The sequence below is a fragment of the Dermacentor variabilis genome, chromosome 2 (assembly GCF_050947875.1).
Source record: "Dermacentor variabilis isolate Ectoservices chromosome 2, ASM5094787v1, whole genome shotgun sequence".
NCBI lineage: Eukaryota > Metazoa > Arthropoda > Arachnida > Ixodida > Ixodidae > Dermacentor > Dermacentor variabilis.
The window spans coordinates 159,058,851-159,082,380 of record NC_134569.1 but is presented as its reverse complement, the minus strand read 5'-3'; positions in this window follow the sequence as shown (position 1 = coordinate 159,082,380).

Genomic DNA, 23,530 nt, shown 5'->3' with positions numbered 1-23,530 from the left:
TGACAATGCTGAACCTTCTCAGAGGTTAAGGAATATGGCACACAACAGCGACTCAAGCAAACACCTCTCCCTTTGTGTTTTGAACAATACGCAGACAAACAACAGTGGTGCACGCAAAGGAACGTTTAACATCAACTCACCCTTCTTTTGTTGGACAAAACGTTGAAAAAATTTAGAGACTCGCCGTCAACATCACCGCATATTATCCTCAGTCAAAGCAACAGCACACTAAGCTTCGCTTACATCGATTCACACAGTGCGTGCGATCTGCACAATTCTTTTTACCCTTTATTTTCGTTCATTTATATATAGTGCTTTAAGTAAACATCCAATTACTGCTCTATGCCACGCTACTGCCATGTGTATTCAGGCTCGGAATCGCCTTCCAACGCTTCTTGCAAGACAGTGACAGGAGCAGCAGCAATGCAAAAGACAAAGGAACAGGTAGAACACCTTCGCTTCAAGACTCGTGCTAGAAGCTACCGTTTTCTTATATATTAGAGAAGTACATTATGGGATTAAGGACGAAAAGCAAACTTACGAGTTCTGGCATTCGAAGAACTTGCCAGCGAAGAAGAAAATATATGCCACCTGTGCCACAGCAGTAGGCTACAACATTCCACTGTACCGTGCGGCTGGTGGTTTAACATCCCACAATTTATTGGCTGCATTACCAACCTGCAGGAGCTTATGAATTCTTCAGTATTGAGAGTATGTGCAGGAAGTCGTCACTGCACTGCAATTATCAAAGGGTGTTGGTGTCCTGCTGAGTTGTATTAGACGGCCAGTGAAGGCATGCAACCTAGGAGGTGTGCAGAATAGTCGAAAGAAAAGCGCTGTATGCTTACGACTACGCGAAATAGTCAATATTACGAGGTGGTATTGGACGATTTTCCAATTGGACAAAGGGGTACAATCTCTTTATGCATGTCTACATGCGCGGCTTCCTTAATGGCCTTTGATACTATACCACATGTAACTACTTTGTCAATATTTTTCTGCCCAATGTGTTGCCCCTTTCCCGGCGTATATATATTCCGTGCGCAACATGCATTAAATATTTGTTGCTTATCAGCACTTTCGTTTGAAAAAGTGCTGCAGAACGAATACTCATAACTCCAAATTAAGGAAAACATTAGACCGTGCTCGGCGCGAAAATCTTCAGTCAGTGTCTCTTTTCCTTTTAGTTTCAGTTTTCTTTCGTTTATTCTTTTTTCATCGGTAGGGGGTCGGGGGAAAAAGCCCGCTGAACAGGCTTCTGTATATTGCAAAAGAAATACAGAGCACAAAAAAATAGAGATGATTACTTCATTCAGATAGTTCTCGTTCCTTAAGGCATAAGATGCGCTTGTCTTTGTCTGACAAATAAAAAAAACGTAGTATACAAACCATAATCAAAAGAGAAAAGAAAGAAATGAAGCTACGGAAACCTTACCGAATTCTTACAATTCACCTTACGGAAAATCATTAGGTGACCGAGGCGCGTTAAGCTCCCTTTGTGTTGAGAAACCTTCCCAGTGAGAAATGGCCAGGCCATTTACCTACATACAAATTGGCCGTTGCGGCTGTTCTTAGTTCGTAGAAAGCCGGTGCTTTCGCTAAGTTTATGATCCAAGCGGCCGATAGTGAAAACAGCAGCGAGTGCGATGTAGGAAATTGAGTCTTGGAGATGAAATAAAACTTGGCATTTCGCGTAGCAAAGAGGAAACGGATGCAATGTTGTAAGAACCAAGCAGGTGAAGAAGAAATATTCTCGCTAAAGAAGGGGTAAGGATATTATTTCTGGAGGCTCTTCAAACATAAACAGAAGAGTCCTCATTCCTTAAGAAACGGGGCCAGGTAAATCTGCCCAGTTTTATTTAAGAGCTTATCTCTCCCTCTCATTAAAAAAGGTCAGATGGCTATATTCTCTAGGTACGCAGAACGGAAACACGGATAGGCGAGCCGCAAAAGGGTTAGGTTACAGAACCGATGGTAAAAAAGATCTCAAAAGGTGTCAAAGATAAGTGTGTGCTTAGGTGCGGTGACGAATTGTGGAAGCACCCGTGACCCAGCCCGTATGAGAAATGCTTGCGTAGCGGGAACTGCCAGAATTACTCGAAGTAAACATCGAAAACGAAGGCATTTGGTATGTTCTAAGAGTATATTGTGATATTATAGTGAATAGAAAACTTCACTGTCATTTAAACCACTTTAGTTGATTTTGTCCCTTGGCGATGAATTCTGACATTCTAAAATCTTGCCCGTCTAACGCACTATAAAATGGGAATACAATAAGAGATGCTAACCAAATATTTCGCTGGGGAAAGAAAAACCGATAAAATTCTTTTAAATTCCAGCGCGCATCCCCTACTCGCATTATGTTCCTATTTATTCCGCGAAACTTGATTCGAAGTTTGTGGCGCAATAAATACAAGAAAGAGATTTGCCGAGAACAGCAAAAACTCCTAATGAACTTATGTGTTATTGAGACATGGTGGTGTTCTCCTGAAAGCTCCCTTTATAAAAAGATTTAAAGCGTCGTTTTCACACCTGATGCCCACACACGACGCTGAACAGCGTGAAGTATACATGTGCTGTGCTGTCTCATCACTCGATCTCATATTGTCGTGTACATTTATGTTAACCATTGTCGGTTTAAGATCATGTTTGCCACTTAAACCTCCGTTCCTGTTAGGGAATGAGTATCGTGCGCACAAGTGTAATGAAACTCTGTAAATGACAAATACTTGTCAAGGCTGAATTACCCGAAGCAGGCCCTCGAAATTAAATTTATTTACTTAAAAAATTATATTATTGGGTTCTACGTGACAAAACCATTTTCTGAATATGAGGCACACCGTAGCGGAGGACTCCGAAAATTTTGACCACCTAGGGATCTTTAACGTGCGCCCAAATCTAAGTACACGGGTGTTTTCGCATTTCGCCCCCACCGAAATGTGGCCGCCCTGGGCGGGATTCGAGCCCGTGACCTCGTGCTCAGAAATTTAATTACTTGCGATGCTAGCTCTAAAGTTGCGTGTTCTTGCAAACTACCTTTATCCCAGCAGCGTGTGGTTTTAAAGCAACTCAGGATGCCTGTGGCGCCTTCTATGTGTTTTTCTGAACTCTGCATAGTGCATGCTCCACGCAGCCTCTTGTTATTTAAAATAAAAGAGCAAAGAGTCTTAGGGTCCATATTTGTCACATCCAGATAAGTCATACTATTGAAGGGAACATAACAAGTTGGGAACTTAGACTAAAGATACTGTTCCTCTTTGTCTTCTCTACAGTTCGAACGAGTGTGCCTTTGTTTTAATGCGAGGTGTCAAGCCTATTGGTTACAGCCGTATTCATACTGAAATTTTACATGGATATACAAGTTATTAAATTATGAAAGAAAATTGAAACCCCAGGTTGTTGATTATACTTATGCTTTAGCAATTGGGAACACACGTGGGGCCCTATATCGTAAAACTATTCCAATATGTTTTTATTCCAATCTGCTGACGTCAACTTTGCGTAACCCCCTACGCAAGCATCGGGCGGTCGTCCGCAGGGTTGTCTTTACAGACCAATCAAACACTCTCCTCATTCGTAGGAGGTCACTTTTCTTCACTTGAAAAACGAATAAGATTGCCTACAATGAGCAGCTTGTCTTATCTAATTGGGTGACAAGAGGCGAAGAGCACGCTCAAGTGGAGAGGGATTCGATGGGACCGAGCCACTGCACTGAAAGTCGATAACCAGATGAAAAGGAGGGTGCCAGCGTCTGCGATTGGTCCGTTTTCCCTTACTTAGCTTACTGTGGCTGGTCGAAAATCGTGGCGGCATGCAATTAAAGCTTTAGAATGACGCCAAAAAGGATCCTCAGCAAAGAGGAGTTGACAGTATGGGGTCGTAAACGTGCCCAAAGTACTCGAAAACGCTGCACGGCCACGAAAAAGTTTCATTATGCACAAATAAACCCATACTCTCCGGCAGGTGCGAGTAGCCACTGCCTCAGTGATCGGCGGCAGCCATCTTTTATTCCTTTCGGAACGCGGCAGCCTGCGGCTATTCAGAAGGAAATTCAGTTTCGTTCGGCATAATAATGCATCTTAAACGCGTACACATCACTTTGATGCGGTGAGATTTTACGGTTTTGTGACGTCGCGTGACAGGCAGATGAAGTGGGTGCAGCCCGAAAACTTTTGACCAATAGCCGAGGACTAATGGTGAAAAGGCGTCGAAGCAGAAATAAAAATTTTTCTTTTCTTCTGTGAAATCATGCATAATCGGTGTGTACACGTTATATCAGATGGGGAGCTATCGCGGTTTTCATGACGTCGCGTGACAGAGAGGCGCAGTGGGGGTGGCTCAAAAAAAGTTTTTGACCAATCGCGGTGGGCTGATTACAGAATTCAAACAGGAAAGTTTGGAATAGTTTTACGTTATAGTGCCCGTGTTCGCAGAAGTTTTAGCCTCAGAACAGGCATAAATGTGCTCCAAAGGAGTTCTAAGCCAGAAAAGCCGCATTTCATAAAAGCAAATCTACGTAGCAATGCGGAAGGTACATTTAATAAAGAAGAGAGGAAAAAGAAACAAAGGAAAAATATTCGAAACCTGTGACGAATCTCACAAAAGTACATTTCTTCGCGGCCCACAGACTCACTACGGATGCAGGCAAAGCGCGTAAAACGACAGCCTACCAGCCCTCTCTGAACGCTTCTGCGATCCTCAGTTGCCGGAGATAAAGAACTCAAAAGTGAAACATAAGTACATGCAAACTAAAGGAGAATGCACGATCGATGCACCCACGCATGTGCACACACTTGCGCGGAAACAGTGAAAACAGGCGCACCTAAGACACGTACAGCATGCGGAAAATCGGACATAGAAGCAGACAGGCCGTAAGTGTGTGAAGTGCGTAACTCAATTTTTGCAGAGATATAATTTCCAGTTCTTTACAGCCCTGTGCAGCCACCGTGCTGGGATTGTTGAGAAATTTACTCGTTTTATGCGCGACTATAACTAGATCGACTCGGCTGCTAACGTTCCTAGGGAGCAATTTACGTTTTCAAAGGGATTATGAAACACCCACCCGAATGTGCACATGCCATTGTGAAGATAGCCATGGTCCGCATCTGGTTTATCAATATAAGCGCGTCTTGTAGACCGGGGCTGTTGGAGAAATATGGGAGAGGCCTTTGCCCTGCAGTGGGCGTAACCAGGCTGATGATGATGATGATGATGATGATGATGATGATGATGATGATGATGATGATGATGATGATGATGATGATGATGATGATGATGATGATGATGTAGGCCACAGGATAATATTTGTGAAAAAAGAAACTTTCATTGAATTCGAGGAACGCTAGAGTCTGCTTTCCAAATTCCTGAAGATTCTGTACTTGAGTGAAGCGAAGCTGTAATGGTTTGTGACATAAGTTATTTTATTTTCGTTCAGTGTCTTACTCCTTGATGGGGATGTCTGATAGAAGCAATTCGCAATGCACGCTTCCCTCTCTTTAAGTCTCACGCGTGTTGTATTTTATGACAGCCACTACATTTTGCATATACCGCGTACTCGTACGCCAGGTGCAAATTTAGAGGCCTCTTCGTATTTCAGAGCTGGTAATAAGTGGATCCCGCAGCTCGCGAATGCCAACAAAAATTATAGCTGCGGCCGACAAATTGCGAAGGGCTCAAGACACAGTGTAATATCTGAGAATTTAACCCTGCGCTTTCAGTTAATTATTCTTTTAACATTAATTTTTTGATGATTAGCACGGGAAAGTAACTGTTAAATTGTTTTGTCAAATTATTTTCAATGTACTCAGAAATTATGTGGAGGTGTCCATAGGAGTCACGTAGGAGCGGAGCGCTTAAAATTGCGTACAGATGTTTATGGAAGTAACATTAACAAAGCTCTTCGTTGGAACCGACACGTTACATTGCTTGATATTGGGCAGATCGATAACTTGGTAACAACAATTAGTTACTGAAAAACAGTAACCGCAAAAATGTGAACAATCTATGCGACCAGATTTCTTCATAAGATAAATGCAGTTCGAAAATTGCACTTTTCTAATTGTGCTTGAGCATGGCGAGATGGTATAGGCAGGCTGACTTCTCACGTCACCATTTGCATAAGCACTGTATCGTTTCAAACGAAAACAATCATTGCATTGAGAAACCATGCATCGGCTTCAGCCCACATGCAAACTTGCAGAATCGATTGACTACGTAGCACAAACAGTAGCGGCGTCGCTCCGTCGATTTGCCGGGCCTGTCGTCGAAAACGTTTCATGAAATACCTTAAACTTCACGTGTGAGCTTGGCGCACACATTACGCATATGTGTTAATCTATGCAGGAACACAACTGGGACGAAATCAATGTCACATGATTTATAAATGGTTTTGGGCTCCAACAAAACAAATGAGACCCTTTGAGGAGGTAATATTGACACTCCCTAATGTTTCGAAGGAAACTTGGCATTCATAAAGCAGCGATTCATGCAGACATGAAGCATGGAAGCGCTCACCCTGGTTGCTTAGCGGCATGGTGTTTCGCTGCTAAGCACCAGGTTGCGACATCAAATTTCTGCCTACGCAGAACCTACGCAGTTATCAAATAACCTACGCAGTTATATATATATATATCAGGCTACAATACCGACCACTGCACTTCGACGGATGAGAGGAAAATAGAAGGCGCATCGGCGAATGCGGCACAGAAGTGTGCACATACCAGAATGAAATAGCGCTTCAGAAAGACGAGAAATAAATACACTCATCAACATGCACTGCAAGAACGCACTCGCTTAAAGAAATGTCTGGTGAATGTGCACAGAGGAGAACTGCATAGCTTTTTAACGAAGTGATGACATGCATGGAAATATCGCCGCAGATGGTAAAGACAAAGAATGCTGTGGCCGTTAGCGTGCCGTCTCTTGTTTTGAAATGCGCAAATACAATGGATAGATAAAGCGCAGGCGGGGAGGAGCGTGCGTACAATTAAACGGACTGGAGAGCTTGACTCGACATGCCTTACGCTTTCTTTTTTGAAATGAACGGGAAAGACTGTGGTCTCGGCGGCATATCGTCGCAAATGTACTGTGGAGAGAGCCTCAGTTACTAAGTACATATGTTTGCTTACCAAGTGGATTTAGGGTGATTGCCCTCGGCACAAAACTTCATTTTAACCTTTCTGCATACAGTTTCACGTACGCGATTACAGTAGCGAGCCTGCGACCGCAATACATTTTCAGTCACGTGGCTTTTCATTCTACATTGAAAGAAAAGTATGCGTTTATGTTGTTACGATGAACGAAAATTCTTACTTTTTCTTGCTTCAAGGTCAAGCAAAAAAGGCGCTTAATGCTTCCAGAATAATGCCCAATATTTTTGGTGCAACATACGGGAAACTAGACTTGAAAAATTGTGAATATGTAGAGGGTAAAAATGTTGAAAGTGTGCTGGTTTCTGCTTTATGGCACTTCTGCAGCACACTGCTTCCTTTTTTTGCCCGCTAGGCTCACCGCGTTATGTCATTAGGCAAATCGATCAGCCACCATGATAATAATTATTGACAGCACATCGATATGAGGTTTTCTGCATCTACTATTCATTGAACACAATTTCTACAGCTACTTAGTTGTCAGACATGGTGTAATTCTTGCATTTACTAGCCACAGAAGCCTTGTTTTCGTAGAGGTGAATGTTTAATGCGAAGCTTTCTTTGCCCTGCCTTGACGAATAATAATAATAATAATAATAATAATATTAATAATAATAATAATAATAATAATAATAATAATAATAATAATAATAATAATAATAATAATAATAATAATAATAATAATAATAATAATAATAATAATAATAATAATAATAATAATAATAATAATAATAATAATCGGAAAATCTTTATGTCCAATGACAGGACGGAAGCCCCTGGCAGCGACCTCCAATGGAACCTGTCTTGCGCCAACTAAGTCCAAGTTGCGCCTGCGAGTTTCCTAATTTCATCACCACATCTAATTTTCCGTGCTTCCAATCTCTTGGCACTTATCCTGTAACTCCAAGGGACTACCGTTTTTTACCGCCGAACATTAGGTTGTCTGCCCTCCTCAATTTATTTTTCGGAATTTCAATTATTATACCGGTTATCCTCGTTTGCTCTCTGATGCACACCGATCTCTTCCTGTGTCTTAACGTTACGCCTAATATATTTAGTTTCCTCGTTCGTTGCGCGCTCTCTAACTCATTCTCAAGCTTTTTGTTAAGCTCCAGGTTTCCGCCCTATACGGCAGAATTGAACGATTGTGCACTTTTCTTTCAACGACAGTGATAAGCTCCCCATCAGAATATGGTAATGCCTGCGTACACACTTCATCCCACAATTCTTCCCTAAATCTGACTGTGATCAGGGTTCCCTGTGACTCATTCTCCTAGATAAGCGTACTCCTGCACATACTCTGGAAGCTGACTGTCAATCACGAATTTTGTTTTCTTGCCAGCCTATTCAACATCACCTTTGTCGTCTGCATATAAATGTCCACGCAACTCTTACACTTACTCGGTTAAGGTCCTCAATCATTTGCTGCAATTCAACCCCAATCTTGCTAAACAGGCCAATGTCATCTACAAACCGAAGGCTGTTGAGATACTCGCCGTTGATCCGCACTCCTAAGCCTTCCCAATCTAATAGCTTGAATAGTTCTTCGATGCATGCAGTGGAATAGCATTGAATAGATTGTGTCTGCTTCCCATAACCCCTTTGTTAATCGGCAATTTCAAATTTCACTTCTGGTAAAACAAGCTAGCTGTGTAATTTTTATGGATATTTCCCAAGATATTCACATATCCCCCTGTACTCATTGGTTACGCAATCTATCTCTCTATTGGACACATTGACTTTAATAATCCATGAAAGCCATAGAGAGATGTTGATTCTACTCAAGCGATTTCTCAATTACCTGATTGATGACTTGGGTGCAATCCTTTGCAGAATACTCCCTCCTAAAGCCAGTGCGTTTTCTCAGTTGATGTTGGCGAATAGCCGGGATTGAAAAAAAAATGTCACGTGTCAAAAGTTGCCATCAAACATTGGACCTACATAACAGCAACCACCTCCTCTAAGCATTAATTGGGCTTAATTGCAATTACACCTAATTGTAAGGTACCAATGTCAAGCTGCTGTTACGTTACATTGGGTAGCATCAGTACGCGAGGGTGCATGCGTGAGCGCTAGTTTTTTGTGATGTTAGACACTCAGTAATGAAAGCGGCAAATTTATAACGTTTCATTTACTCCTGGACAAAAGCTACACTTCACATACAGGGTTCTTTTAGCGAACACTTTCAAAAATTTTTTTAACAATTTCTTGAGCAGGGAGCACAAATATAACCGATAAGCTGAAATGCTCGAACAGACGAGCATTATATGCATACAAAAAATCCGATGCATAATCAACTAATTATGAGACGCTCATTAATTAAGTTTTTAACTCATTATCTTATGACAAATTCTAGCGGATAAGACTGCAAGGCATATTCACTTGAAATTAATCGTGTGGATGACACCATTTATAAAATATACGCCGTCAAACTTGTGGTAAAAATGCCCTGCCGTTCCAATTAATTTCTTAAAACGTTCTTTGATGCATTGAAGCAGAAAAGTAATTGAAACGCCATTGCATTACTCTGGAAAGTTCGGGAACTAAAATCGTGAAACTGATCTCATCCTGAGAATTCGTTGCAAGTGGATCGGCCTTGCGAACTTTCAGGCTAGAATTTGTAAATTGCAATATGTGCGATAAGTTTATTAGTGAAAAACTGAATTAGTGATTTTTTAAAATAAATAGTCGAATAGGCATTCCAATTTTTTGTTCAAGTAATGTCCGTCTCTTCGAGTAGACCAGCTCACTGACTAGAATTTTGCTAACTGCCACCGGCAGGTTTTAAACATTTTCTAATGTGATTGCTGAAACACTCGATATATTGGAAGATGTCTTTTGGGTGTGTACAAATCCTTAAGCTCGCAATACGTTCATTTCATTACGTCCTTCACAGCGAATAAAAAAAATCCCGATAAAAGGGGGTATGCATATCGGCAAAAAAAAAACGTCGCAGTTTCGCCCGAAAGGCGCGGACATAGCAAATTAGTAGATGACTATACAAAGTAAGGATTGCAGATTGATCAGCTGTATAAACTTGCAAATATTCGCTTACTAACTCAATTAACATTGATGTGAAATGTAGGCGTGACTGAACGAGGACGTAGAAAGAAACAGACACACAGAGAGAGCGCTATCGCTGTGCGTCTGTTCTTTCAACGTGCTCCTTCAGTCACACTTACACATTCTATCATTGATTGAAAACAAGTAAACGCGAACGTGCTTTAACAAAATTAAGAAGCACGGTGTCACGCGGGCACAGTGTTATATATTCGGAGGCTAGACGCCGAGGGTGGCAGCACGACCGGCCCAAGGAACAGACGGTCCACGCAGCGCCAGGAAGACAATTACCTTTAATCCCGCAGCGATGCGCTTTTTGTACACTAAGTAGCCAATCAGAGGGTGCTAAAATACAAAAAGAAGATATCGTGGCAAGCAGGGCAATCTTACCTGCAGGCGCCAACCTAGAATGTGACCAGCACCGCGAATGTTACAGCTGGTAATCGCGAACACATCTCGCTCGATGAGCGCGGAAACTCGCTGTCAAAATGCTAGAGTGAGGAATCGCGGCAGCAGCAGCGATCGAATTGACCTTCGTGCATGTCTCGCTTCAACGCGAACAAAACGTCGAAAGCACAGCGCATGCGAAGCTACCAACACTACGCGAGCTCTGCAAACATCCAAAATCGCTTTGACGCTTAGGCTCGCCCAGGTGCGCAGTTTGGCTACGTCGCAGATCACTTTAAAGATACGGAACCCGCACGGCCGTGGCGGAAACAGCCGCCGAAAAACGCCCCCCCCCACCCTCCCGCGCCTCCTCGCTTCACCGCGTGCTTCGCGCGCTACTGGAGAGGGCACTTCCAGCCCGCCTTGCATGCCCACTCACAATAATCTCTATTTCTTCCATCCTACTCACGCACAAAAACTGATCTCCCTCGGAATACATCTTCTGTATTTGCGTTGCTTTTCTTAGGAGATAGAGAGGATCCGCTGTCTATAAGTGCTCTTGTACCTTGTCCATTAACCTCAATTTCTATATGTACACAAGCTAGCAGAAATCAAAGTCTCGTTTTTTGTCATAGGGTTAGACTGAGAACCCTCATTTATTAGTTTTTTTTTCAATCTGCACAAACTGTGTTTTTCAGGCAAGGACTCCTTTTCCGCGGTATGCAACGAGCTATGGCGACTTCCCTCTTGGTAACCAACCTTTGCTAACCATTTACAAAACTCTGTTTCTCAATGCTTCTGCCCTTTGCACATGATTATGATGATGATGATGATTGTGAAGATGATGATGATGTTGGCCTCATGTTATAGCTCATACCCACACTGGGGGATTGGCGAAAAATTGCGTGCTGAAGCGATTACCTATTCCTATCTCCGTCCAATTGCAGGTGATCTCTTGAAGTGACTCCATAGTTGTTGCTGCTGCAGCTCGAATTTGTCGTTGCGATTCCGGAGGTAGGCCCTGTATTATTAGCGTTATAACAGATTTTATTGGAAGTTCTGGCTCTGCAAATTCAAGCACTCCTAAGACGGCCTGCAAATAGAATTTGAAACAAGACAAGGGGCAGGGGGAGAAATGAGAATAAAGAAATGCGATAGAAGAAAACTTCCAGTGGAGCTGTCGTTGCCCCCCAGGACTTTGGCCAAGGATTCAGTAGCTGTTTTTTTTATTGATTGTCAACTATTTTGCTAGTCTCATGATTGTTTAGCTAATCAGGGCAGGCAGATATCCTTTTCTTCACCAGGGCCAGGAGCCTTCCCCTGGTCCACTTCTATCTCTCCGCAAGAGTTACCTGTGGATCTGTTTCTACGCAACAGCGTCGCATCAGTTCCTGTGGCTTTTGTCCCCACCAATGACGGAGTAATACGAATGAAGAATCCAAAAGCGATTCAGGCAGAATAGAGATCAGAGACGGCCCATTTCCAGAACATCACTGAGGTCCACCCGCTTGGCAGAGGTGGTATCCTCTGCTTTTCTGCAGACCAGTCCTGGGAACAGCACCTTTTAAGTGTTCGCTGTTTGCCGCAAATTCGGTGAGCTCATTTATTTCTCCGCACTTGGCATGTGTGAAAGGGCTTGTCCGCGGCGTCGACGTGAACATGACACCGGTAGAAGTGTTACAGATGTTTTCACCGGCGGGTGTAATTTCAGTCTATTGGTGTAGACGTGTGGTCGAGAAAAATACGAATCCCACTGAGTCGGTCATAGCCACATTTGCAGGGACAACTCGACCATCAGAGATAAAGGCATGGCCTCAAATCTACAGAGTGGAACAACGGTTCCCTCGTCCCCTCCAATGTGTGAAATGCTGGCGCTACGGAAACACCTCAAAAGATGCAGATCTGCTCCTAGGTGCCGAATCTGTGGCCAAGAGCGAAAGTGTAGCCAGTGCAAAAGCAAGGAAGAAAGGTGCTGCCTCAGCAATGACGCGCACTCTGCTGACTATCCAAATTGCTCAGCAAAGGCATGGGAAATTCACATTCCGGAAATCTTTGAAGGAAGACATTGTTCCCTTAGAGAAGCCGTAACTGAAATTCACGCTAGGACAAAGGGATACGCCAGTGCTACAGCCCGCCAGGCGACAGCAACGGATGCGTCTCTTTCACTTTCTATTGCTGATGCCATTGAAAAGGCAGTGAAAAAAGCTATGGAGAGCCTAGCTGGAAACTTTTGTGAGTCCTTGACACAAATGCTAACTAGCCAGATGGCGCAGATATAATGAATAACAACAGCAGTTGGTATAACTTCTCAAACAACGGACTGTCCACGTCCTTCAAATAAAGAAGTAATCGTCAATTGCACGTCCCAAGATGCCCAAATTGTAGACCCATTCGTCGATGTCAACCAAATTCAATACACACGTTTCAATGATAGCACACAGGGCCCAGGTGAAGTGGACATAGATCCTCGATCGTTAAAACGATGTAGATCTCATTTGTCTTAAAAAACTATGACTCTAACTTAAAGACCAAAAATATCTGAAACACAGCATTACAAAGGAGGATTTCTTAAAGGAACGCATTTTAAGTCAAGCAGTTACTGAGTCCATACTTTCGCAACCATAGGTCTCAAAGTTCTTCATTGGAATTGCCGATCAATTCACTCTGCAGCATCAGATTTATTGAATTTATCATCGAAATTCTCCCCGGATATTATTGTTTTGCAAGAAACATGGCTTTCAAGACATCAATCTCTTCAACTGAATAACTATCGATCTTTCCGACTGGACCGACCATCGAAGGGCGGAGGTTTACCTTTCTTTATCAGTAACAAAATTAGCTTTCAGGCAAGGATTTCATATAAGCGTATGTTTCCCGGAAGTGAAATTTTTGCATTAGATATAACTATACCAGGGTGTCTACCTTTCTCGTTAGTAAATTTATACTTCCCGGCGTGTGTGCAGAACACTCGATGTTTGGATTCAGCAGTGTCTTCATGGTGTAAAGACAAAATTATTGTTGGAGATTTCAACTCCCATCGCACGTGCTGGGGATTTCGAACTGACCAATGTTGCAAACGCTTGTGGGATTGCACAATAGATAATAATCTGTTTTATCTGAACTCGAGAATTCCTACATATATTTGTAAACAGTCCCGCCCCGCATTGTATTTAAGTTTCGTAAGTTCGTCCTTAACTAGCTCATCCTGGACAGCCTTGGACTGTGCCACCAACAGTGACCACTTTCCAATAATGGTTGAAATTGCTTGTCCGATTATGCCTTCATGCTCCCAGGTACGCGTATTTGCATATTATATTAAATTTAAATTCGATCTTAAGATACATTTGGCTTCTCATTCTGAAGAGCATGAAGACACCAAGGCTATGAAACTTTGTGCGGTAATTAAAAGAACATACAAAAAGGCTGAATTTAGTGTCACATCTGCAAAGCAAACATCTTTTAACCCTTGGTGGAATACAGAGTGCACGCGATAGCACCAGCTTGGAAGGAGCTCCTCAACAACCAATGCCCCAAAAATTGGTCTGATTAAAAGTTTCCCACTGCTGTATTTAATCGTACAGTTGCTAAAGCTAAAGAAGATTATGATAGGAAACGCTATGGATTTCCTTTCTAAACCAAAAAACAAAGAATCGAGAAAATCTCTTGAACTCCTAGCTAAAGGCTTAGAGAGTAGATTCACGTCATGGATGTCGTATAATTTGCAAAAATGTGCCCCATCATCATTGTTTACTGAAGTTACATTGCCTGAATTAGCTCAAGTGATTCGAAACTTACCTTTCTCAGCCCCTGGTCCTGATGGAATTACCGTTCACATGATAAAAAGTTTATTTGATCTATCTCCTGGAGACCTTCTAAACGTTATAAACTATTCCTTACACAAAGCAGGGATACCTTACGATTGGAAAGCAGCTAAAGTAATCCCGATACCTAAAAAACAAGGACTAGGTTATAACATAGAAAACATCAGACCTTTTTCTCTTACTTCTAACATGGTCAAACTCATAGAAAGGGTATTACATTGCCGAATTACTATCTGGGTGACGGATAATTTAATATTAAGTCTAAATCAAATAGGCTTCAGAGCTAATGGCTCAATATGGTGTGCCCATGCTGATTTAGAGAGCCGCCTACAACTTCCCCGAAAAAGGAGAGAATATACTGCTTTGATCAAATTAGATATAGCTTAAGCTTATGACAGCGTCGAACATTCAATTTTACTGGATGTTCTGCAGCGTCGTAATTTCCCAAATTATATTACCAGGTGGTTCGCAGAATGTTTGCGATCAAGATAATTTTATTGCTTCAAGTACGGATGTTCTTCGTCTAAATTCAGACAAACTCCGGAGTTCCCCAAGGAGCAGTGCTATTCCCAATATTATTTAGTATATTAATGAGCTCCATCCCCACTTCTGAGGACGTACACGTTTACGTGTATGCAGATGACATTACATTCTTGCCGACCGACACTGACATTAACACTTTATACCAAAAATTACAAAGATACATAAGTATGCTAGAACTATGGCTTCAGGCAATTTGTATTTCATTAAATCTAAGCAAAGACGCCATTTTAGTGTTCTCGTTCATGGGTCCGGTTTCAATTTCTATAACTTATAAAGAAAAACCCATTCCACAGGTTGAGTCTCTAAAATATTTGGGAATCACATATAATATAAAACTCAACTGAACTCCACACATATAAAGTGTAGCGGGTGAGGCACAACGTGCTTTAGGTATTCTGCGCAGATTGAGTAACCGACAATATGGACTACGTAGGGATTCACTGTTGATGATTTCTAATACGTATATGCGCCCAATATTGGAATTTGGGTGTGTCTTGTTCTCAGGCGGCCCTGCTTATAAAATAAAGCCTCTGGTTCTTTTGGAGCGTGAGGCCCTACGCCTGTGTCTGGGACTCCCCAGGTTTGTGGCTATTAATGTTATCTATTAAGAAGCGCACCAACCAACATTGCCCTGCAGATTTCGCATCTTAACAATTCAAGCATTTCTGAATTTTTACAGCTTGCCGCTTAGACGATCCGAATACGCCTTTATTATTATTCCAAATTCCTTTTTACTTGCTCATTGACATTTTCACACTCCACAGATTATATTTGTACAAAAACAATAAGACAGCCTGATTGTGAAGATTCGAGAGTTAATTCCGTCAACTGAATCACATCAGAATAATAAGATAGATTTTGATGACATTTTCTCCGCAAACTCTAAGTTTCAATCAGCCACTTTTTTAAATAACCTGTTGCAAAATTACCTTCCACACGTGCAAAAAAATACCATAATAGCTACAGACGCTTCAGTGAACACCGAAAAGGCGGGAGTAGGCATTTTCTCTTGGCTGGTCATTCTCCTTGAGACTGCCAGATTTCACACCCGTTTTTGAAGCTGAATTTCTAGCAGTGATCTTAGCGCTTTGCAAACTCCCGTGGAATTCAATAAGTGCGGTTATTATAACAGATTCGCGTTCGGTCAGTACTTCGCTTACAGCTTCATCCAATTCGAAACTTCTAAAGAAGTTTCCAATATTAGTTCCTCCACAGTTGAATTCTCTAAAACTATTATGGGTGCCGGGCCATTGTGGCTTACATTCAAATGAAATGGCAGACTCATTAGCGCGAGCATCCCTGAGGGGACCTATAATGCCTGTTCTTCCTTTCGTGGCCCACATAACAGCAATCAGATATAGAAAATATTCAATTTACAGATATGTCAGTGAATCAATAACAACAAGGACAGAATATCAGCACCTCAAATTTCCGTGGAAAATCCAGTGGTGTCCATCAAGACAATCAGAAGTAGCAATCACGAGATTACGCTGCTGTGTCCCTTCATTAAACCTATATTTACACAGGACTGGCCTGACGCTAATGCCTCTGTGTCCATACTGCCAAGAAACAGAATCACTAGATCATTATTTTTTGGTATGTAGACGAAACAAATTGATAAGAAAAAGACATGTAGAACTTCCGCTGGCTAAATTAGGGTTAATGTTATTATCAGAAATCATACTACCTTTAGGTGCGTCAGTTATATGGGTCAGCCACAGGGACGTATTTGATGCCCTTTGCGGTTACATACAGTCAACAAAACAAATAACTTTTAGATTTTTGTGTTGTAATTTGTTTGTTTTTTATGTTTCCTTATCTCACTTTCTTACTTTTTTTCACATGCAATAAGTAGCACTTCAAAAGAATAGGTAATCGTTTCAGCGCGTAATTCTTGGCCAATCACTCAGTGTGGACATGAGCCATAACATGAGAACATCGTGATCATGATCACCATTATCATCATCATAACTACAACAGGGTTGTCCGCTCAGCCGCGGAGGAATTCATAGTTGTTTCAAAAGGTTTTTCTTAAGTTGCTGCGGTTGAAGTTTGAACGACAGTTGAAGATGTTTGGTGGTTTGATTAGCGCTTTCCATAAAATGTATTTTGACTTTCTATAAAACATATAACAATTAACTAGAAGTGAACAAAAGCAATTTTTTCACCCAATTTTACTTTATACAATTGCTACACTAAACTCTCTCCTAAATGCAACATATATCACTTAAAATAGTCCAGCAGTTAATCGCCAGAAGAATGGTGCGCTTTATGTGTACTTGATTAGCAAAACAGTTGGCCTTGGGCTGAAGTTTTCTCTTAAGCAGTGTTGACCGCCGTGACCATTAGAAGAATCTCAACGTCGAGCCTCATTAAAAGAGGGCATATGGTTTAGAAAGGGACTTTCCCGCGCGACGGACAACATGATTTACCACCGACATCTCTGGAATCGGACGGTACCGCTTAACTCTGGCAGTACAGAAAACGGCAGGTAGACATACCACATAACCCAATGAGCAGGCACCAACACAATATATTTACATGGGTACGTTATACTCATTGCTCAATTACTCTAAAATCATTCTTTGGTGCGAAGCCTAACACGCCAAAATCACGAAGAGGAACACCACACTGCTGTTGTAATGCCCAAGGGGGCAGTTCTGTAAAGGCAGTTAAATTCCTTCGTTGTTCACTCTGGAAAAATGAGATAACAAAAACTTGACATGTCGCGAACTGCGTTCGGGACAATGCTCTCCCCATTAAAAAAAAGAGAAAAGAGAATCTCGCAAACTTCTTGTCAGCAGGGAACCAAAGTCGGGCACAAAGCTCGTTGCACTGAAATGAAGCCTCGGAAAAGGCGGCAGACACGCTTGCGTTCAACAAATAAATGCATCAGCGACACTGCATTACAACCGACGGGACAGAGTTTCGGTGCCGGTCGGGTTTAGCGCCTCTTGCGGAAATCTTGAGAACTGCGTGGCCGAATTTAAGCGCTGAGAAACCCTGTCGTAGATAAAGCAGTAAAACTGCTAGCTGTCCCGTTCAGCCTTGCTAAGGCTGAAGTATACCTGGAGGAGCAGGGCAGTGCTTCTCGAGCACTCTGCAAACCTTGCGACACTGAATATATTTAAAAAGAAAATTTTAGACCTTTTTGGAGACACCCAACGCTTTTGCGCTACGCAACGTACTCATGAAACTAGCATATCTGGTGTTTGGTGACAAACAAGCACTATCATGCTCCCTGGAATAGGCACCTTTGTATAGGCGGTAAAAGTCCGATCGCTGCCTACCAAGGGCCACGAAAACGGGTGTAAGAGCAAACTAAAGCTATTCTCTTGAAAACCCATGAATATCAAACGGGAAATAACGCAAATATTAAGAAAATGAGCAAGTCTAGTGTCACCGTTATCACCGATGGGCATCTGGGCAGATCATGGACCACGAAAAAAGAATATATGATGCCTCGGCTTGACATAGCACAGAAACCTTTCACTTTCCCGAATAAATGCAGAAATGATGTAGTACCGTATCGGTCACTATTACATAGTTAAGCAGGAAGATTCGCTCTTGCACATGTTAAGGCATCTGTGAAGGCACAGGAAAAATATTTTCGGCTTATTTGCTGTAGGAGTAAGATAATGTCCCAGACTCCTGTTCACAATTCTCTAAGGTAAAGTGACGTGAGTCCTTCAGATAATACCTTAAGGCGGTTCTGAGACACTTTAATTTGCATTAGAATTCTTAGGGTACTTCACAGACTTCCCGGTGGGCTACCTATCTTCGTATTTATGTACATTTGTATCTAACTGTTTGCCAGCCAACCTAGGTCACTGTATAGTCCATTGTCGACAGTTTAGAGCATCGCGCTGCTGTGTTGAGGGAAGAGGGCTCGAAAGCAATCGCCGGACGAACTTGAACCGCTGAGTACGTAGCATACCTCACATCTACGTGGCGCTCTTCAACTAATATTTTTCCCGCCGACTAACTCACTCTAACCTCTGTCCTGAGTACGTACGTCTCTCCAATGGAACTCTTTGACTCCGACTTCGAACACTGGGTATGTGCGAGTCGGACTGTGCTGATCCTCAATGAACCTTTTTGAGGCCAACTTGGGTCACTGGGTATGTGCCAGTAGGTGTGTGCCACTCTACAGGAAAAGTAAAGCCCCTTTGAATTTGTCCGATGCTGGGCGGGATCGAACATACGTGAAACGGTTTGACTAAAGGACAACAATCCGACGCTGCTGCAGGCGGCACCAGAAATTAATTGCGCATGTGCCGCATTTGAATGCACGCCTTTCATGCTAACCTTTTGTGAGATGCGCGCCATGAATGCACTTGGCTGTGACGCCTTTGAATCGGCCTCTCGCTAATTTCAGTCACTGCGTATGTGCTATTGGCTCAAATCTCAGTGTTCGCAGGCACTGGCACACCACGCTTCTCGTTCCGGAGGACACGCGAGCGGTTTTCAGTAGTTTAACTAGACGGGGTAGCGTGTTTAAAAAGAAGCGCCAGAAGGAGCCCCGCTACCGCATGGCGCATTTATAGCCGTTCCCATGCAGCGGCGCGCCATGAATTTCGGAGGTCATGCACAAACTTCACAGTGGCGCCATTAGATGGAGCCGTATGTTCCCACGGAAGCACGAAAGATGAGTCCTGGGGCGCTATAACGGAAAGCTATTCCGATTCTGCAATCAGCCCTCCGGGATTGGTCACTTTTTTGATGACTTTTTTGAAACACCCCCACTGCGTCGGTCTGTCACGCGGCGTCACGAAAACCGCGATGGCTCCCCATCTGATATGACGCGTACACGCGGATTAAGCATCATTGGACTGAACGAAAGGAAAATTTTTATTTCTGATTCGACACCTTTTCGCCTTTAGCCTTCGGCTATTGGTAGAAAGTTTTCGGGTTGCACCCACTCCACCTCTCTGGCACGCGACTTCACAAAACAGCGAAAAGTCACCGCGTCAATGTGACGTGTACGCATGAAAGATCCATTATTATGCCGGACAAAACTGAATGTTTTTCTGAATACCCGCAGGGTGCCCCGTTCCGAAAGGAACGAAACATGGCTGCTACCGATCGGTCAGGCACTGGCTTCTCGCACATGCCGGAGAGCATGGGTTTATTTGCGCAGAATTAAACTTTTTGCGTGGCCGTGTAACGTTTTCGAGCACTTTTGGCACGTTTACGAGCTCGCTCTTCTTTGATCTTCTTTGCTGAGGATCCGTTTAGCGTCATTCTTAAGCTTCCGTTGCATGCCGCCGCGATTGTCGACGAGCCACCGCAAGCTAAGAGAAAGCGGACCAATCGCAGACACCGGCACCACCCTCTTCATTCGGTTATCGATTTTCTGTGCACTGGCTTGGTCCTTGACATAAGAACTGTTTACAGCGCAAACACATGCAACCACAAGGTATAAGGGACAGGACACAAGCGCTGACTGTCAACTAACTTTTATTGACGGAAGACGGGTACCTTATATAAGGGGAAAGGCAGAAGTGAAGGGGGAGGGAGTGATACAATCGGGGAAAATGACAATGCGCATCAATGAACGAACGTGCCAGCCGTCAACGCAATCAGACGCGAAGAAACAAGAAAACGAAAAAACTAGACAAACACTAGCAAAAGGCGAGGGATACTAAGATACAATGAAATCAGTTAGCAGCCGCTTCCAAAAAATGAAGCTCTGCCGCAAAAAGCGATACAGAAGGGGTGCTTACGCACTTGCTGCCATATTTGTGTGTGTGGAACGCTTCCAAACTGACGCGCGCCGTCGCGTCGGCACTCTTGCCGAGAATCCTCGTCTCTCCCAAACGAGCCTCGCATCCTGTGCATCCAATTACGTGCGCGACCAAATGTGCGTACTTGTCCTTTAAGTTGCTTAAATTTCGGGCATGTTCCCCCAAGCGTTCATTGATGCAGCGGCCGGTTTGGACGACATAAGCCTTTCCACACTTCAAGGGAATGGCGTTGACCACTCCTGTTTAACACTTGATGAACGGCTTCTCATGTTTCAGCTGGCAACCTCTTTTTTTAGAGTTGCAGATGCGTGGGCATAACTGTGCCAGCTTGTTGGGCGCCGAAAAAACAACGGAAACGCCATGCCTGTTGCATACCTTCTTAAGACTGTGCGAAGTCTTGTGCAGGTACGGCAGTACCAAAGGCTTGTCGGTCTTCCGACGGTCATCTTTTCCTCGTGTTCCCTGTTTTAGCTTCTGGAGGAGGGTCTCAGACACCGCAATCAAGACCGAATGGGGGAACCCCGCCGCCACAAGTCGGCTGGCCTGATTCTCAAAACTTGTCTGCATCAGGTGCGGGCACGACTTCTGAAGAGACGATTCCAAACAGTGCGACGCTATAGCTCTTTTTACAGTTTTGGAATGCGCTGAATCATATGGCAGCAAGTCCTTTTTTGCGCGAGGGAAGTAGCCCCAGCAAACGTGCTCTTCATGAAAGGTTAGTCTCAGCTCTAAAAACTGTAAAACATTTGCGTCAGGTAGTTCATGGGTAAAATTTAGCCCAAGTGCATGCTTGTCCAATGCGTTTAAAACTTTACCTACTGTAGAGAGGTAGGTGAAGGCCGTCTGCTTTTTTAAAAGCACTACGTATCTAAAAACCTTTAAAACGAACCCCCCAAAAAAAGACCTATCTAAAAATCTATCTACTTTTGCTAAAAAAATATCGCAAAGAATTGGAGCCACGCAGGACCCAATGCAGATACCGTTGCGCTGCAAAAAAGGCAGGTTGTCATAAACAATAAAAGTAGATTTGAGGTAAAACTGCAATAACGATATAAAATTATCTACTGACAAGCCTGTTGAATTCCGGAATGACACTTCGCCGTTTGCTTCTACGCATTCTCTAACAGCCAACAAAAGCTGATCTTGAGGCACAGAATAGAACAAGTCTTGTACATCTGCGGAAAAACCAAAGCCAATGTTGTCTGTGCTCTCAAGAAACAGCGCGACATCCGTAGATTTCTTTGTTAGGAACGGATCATCCAAAGCAAGCGTTTTGAGATGCTTTTGCAGAAACCGACTAACGTTTACTTGCCACGAACCTTCTTCACTAACGATAGTCCGGAATGGAATATCTGGTTTGTGGGTCTTGGCTGTAAAAAATACGTTTAGGCTACTACCTCTGCTATTAGCAATATCCCTCGCAAGTTTGTCAAGATTTAATTCCCTGCAGAAGTTAATAAACTTGGTCTTGACCCTAACGGCACTCTTCTTCAGAATCGTCTCTTCAGAAGTCGTGCCCGCACCTGATGCAGACAAGTTTTGAGAATCAGGCCAGCCGACTTGTGGCGGCGGGGTTCCCCCATTCGGTCTTGATTGCGGTGTCTGAGACCCTCCTCCAGAAGCTAAAACAGGGAACACGAGGAAAAGATGACCGTCGGAAGACCGACAAGCCTTTGGTACTACCGTACCTGCACAAGACTTCGCACAGTCTTAAGAAGGTAGCCAACAGGCATGGCGTTTCCGTTGTTTTTTCGGCGCCCAACAAGCTGGCACAGTTATGCCCACGCATCTGCAACTCTAAAAAAAGAGGTTGCCAGCTGAAACATGAGAAGCCGTTCATCAAGTGTTCCACAGGAGTGGTCTACGCCATTCCCTTGAAGTGTGGAAAGGCTTATGTCGGCCAAACCGGCCGCTCCATCAATGAACGCTTGGGGGAACATGCCCGAAATTTAAGCAACTTAAAGGACAAGTACGCACATTTGGTCGCGCACGTAATTGGATGCACAGGATGCGAGGCTCGTTTGGGAGAGACGAGGATTCTGAGCAAGAGTGCTGACGCGACGGCGCGCGTCAGTTTGGAAGCGTTCCACAAACACAAATATGGCAGCAAGTGCGTAAGCACCCCTTCTGTATCGCTTTTTGCGGCAGAGCTTCATTTTTTGGAAGCGGCTGCTAACTGATTTCATTGTATCTTAGTATCCCTCGCCTTTTGCTAGTGTTTGTCTAGTTTTTTCGTTTTCTTGTTTCTTCGCGTCTGATTGCGTTGACGGCTGGCACGTTCGTTCATTGATGCGCATTGTCATTTTCCCCGATTGTATCACTCCCTCCCCCTTCACTTCTGCCTTTCCCCTTATATAAGGTACCCGTCTTCCGTCAATAAAAGTTAGTTGACAGTCAGCGCTTGTGTCCTGTCCCTTATACCTTGTGGTTGCATGTGTTTGCGCTGTAAACAGTTCTTATGTCAAGTATGCACCAACTCGCCCAGAAAGAAGTTTTAATGGCTTGGTCCGGTCGAATCCCTCTCCACTTGAGCGTGCTGCTCGCCTCTTGTGAACAAATTACATAAAACAAGCCACTCACTGTAAGCAATGTGATTTGTTTTTAAAGCAAACAAATGTGACCACCTATAAACGAGGAGAGCGTTTGATTGGTCTGTTCAGACAACCCTGCGGGTCGACGCCCGATGTATGCGTAGGCAGTTACGGAATTTTGACGTCAGGAGATTGAGATACAAACATATTTGAATATTTTTACGTTATAGGACCCCTGCTGTAAGGACATGTCTCACACATAACTCGTTTCTACGGCGGCAATACTTTTTTCT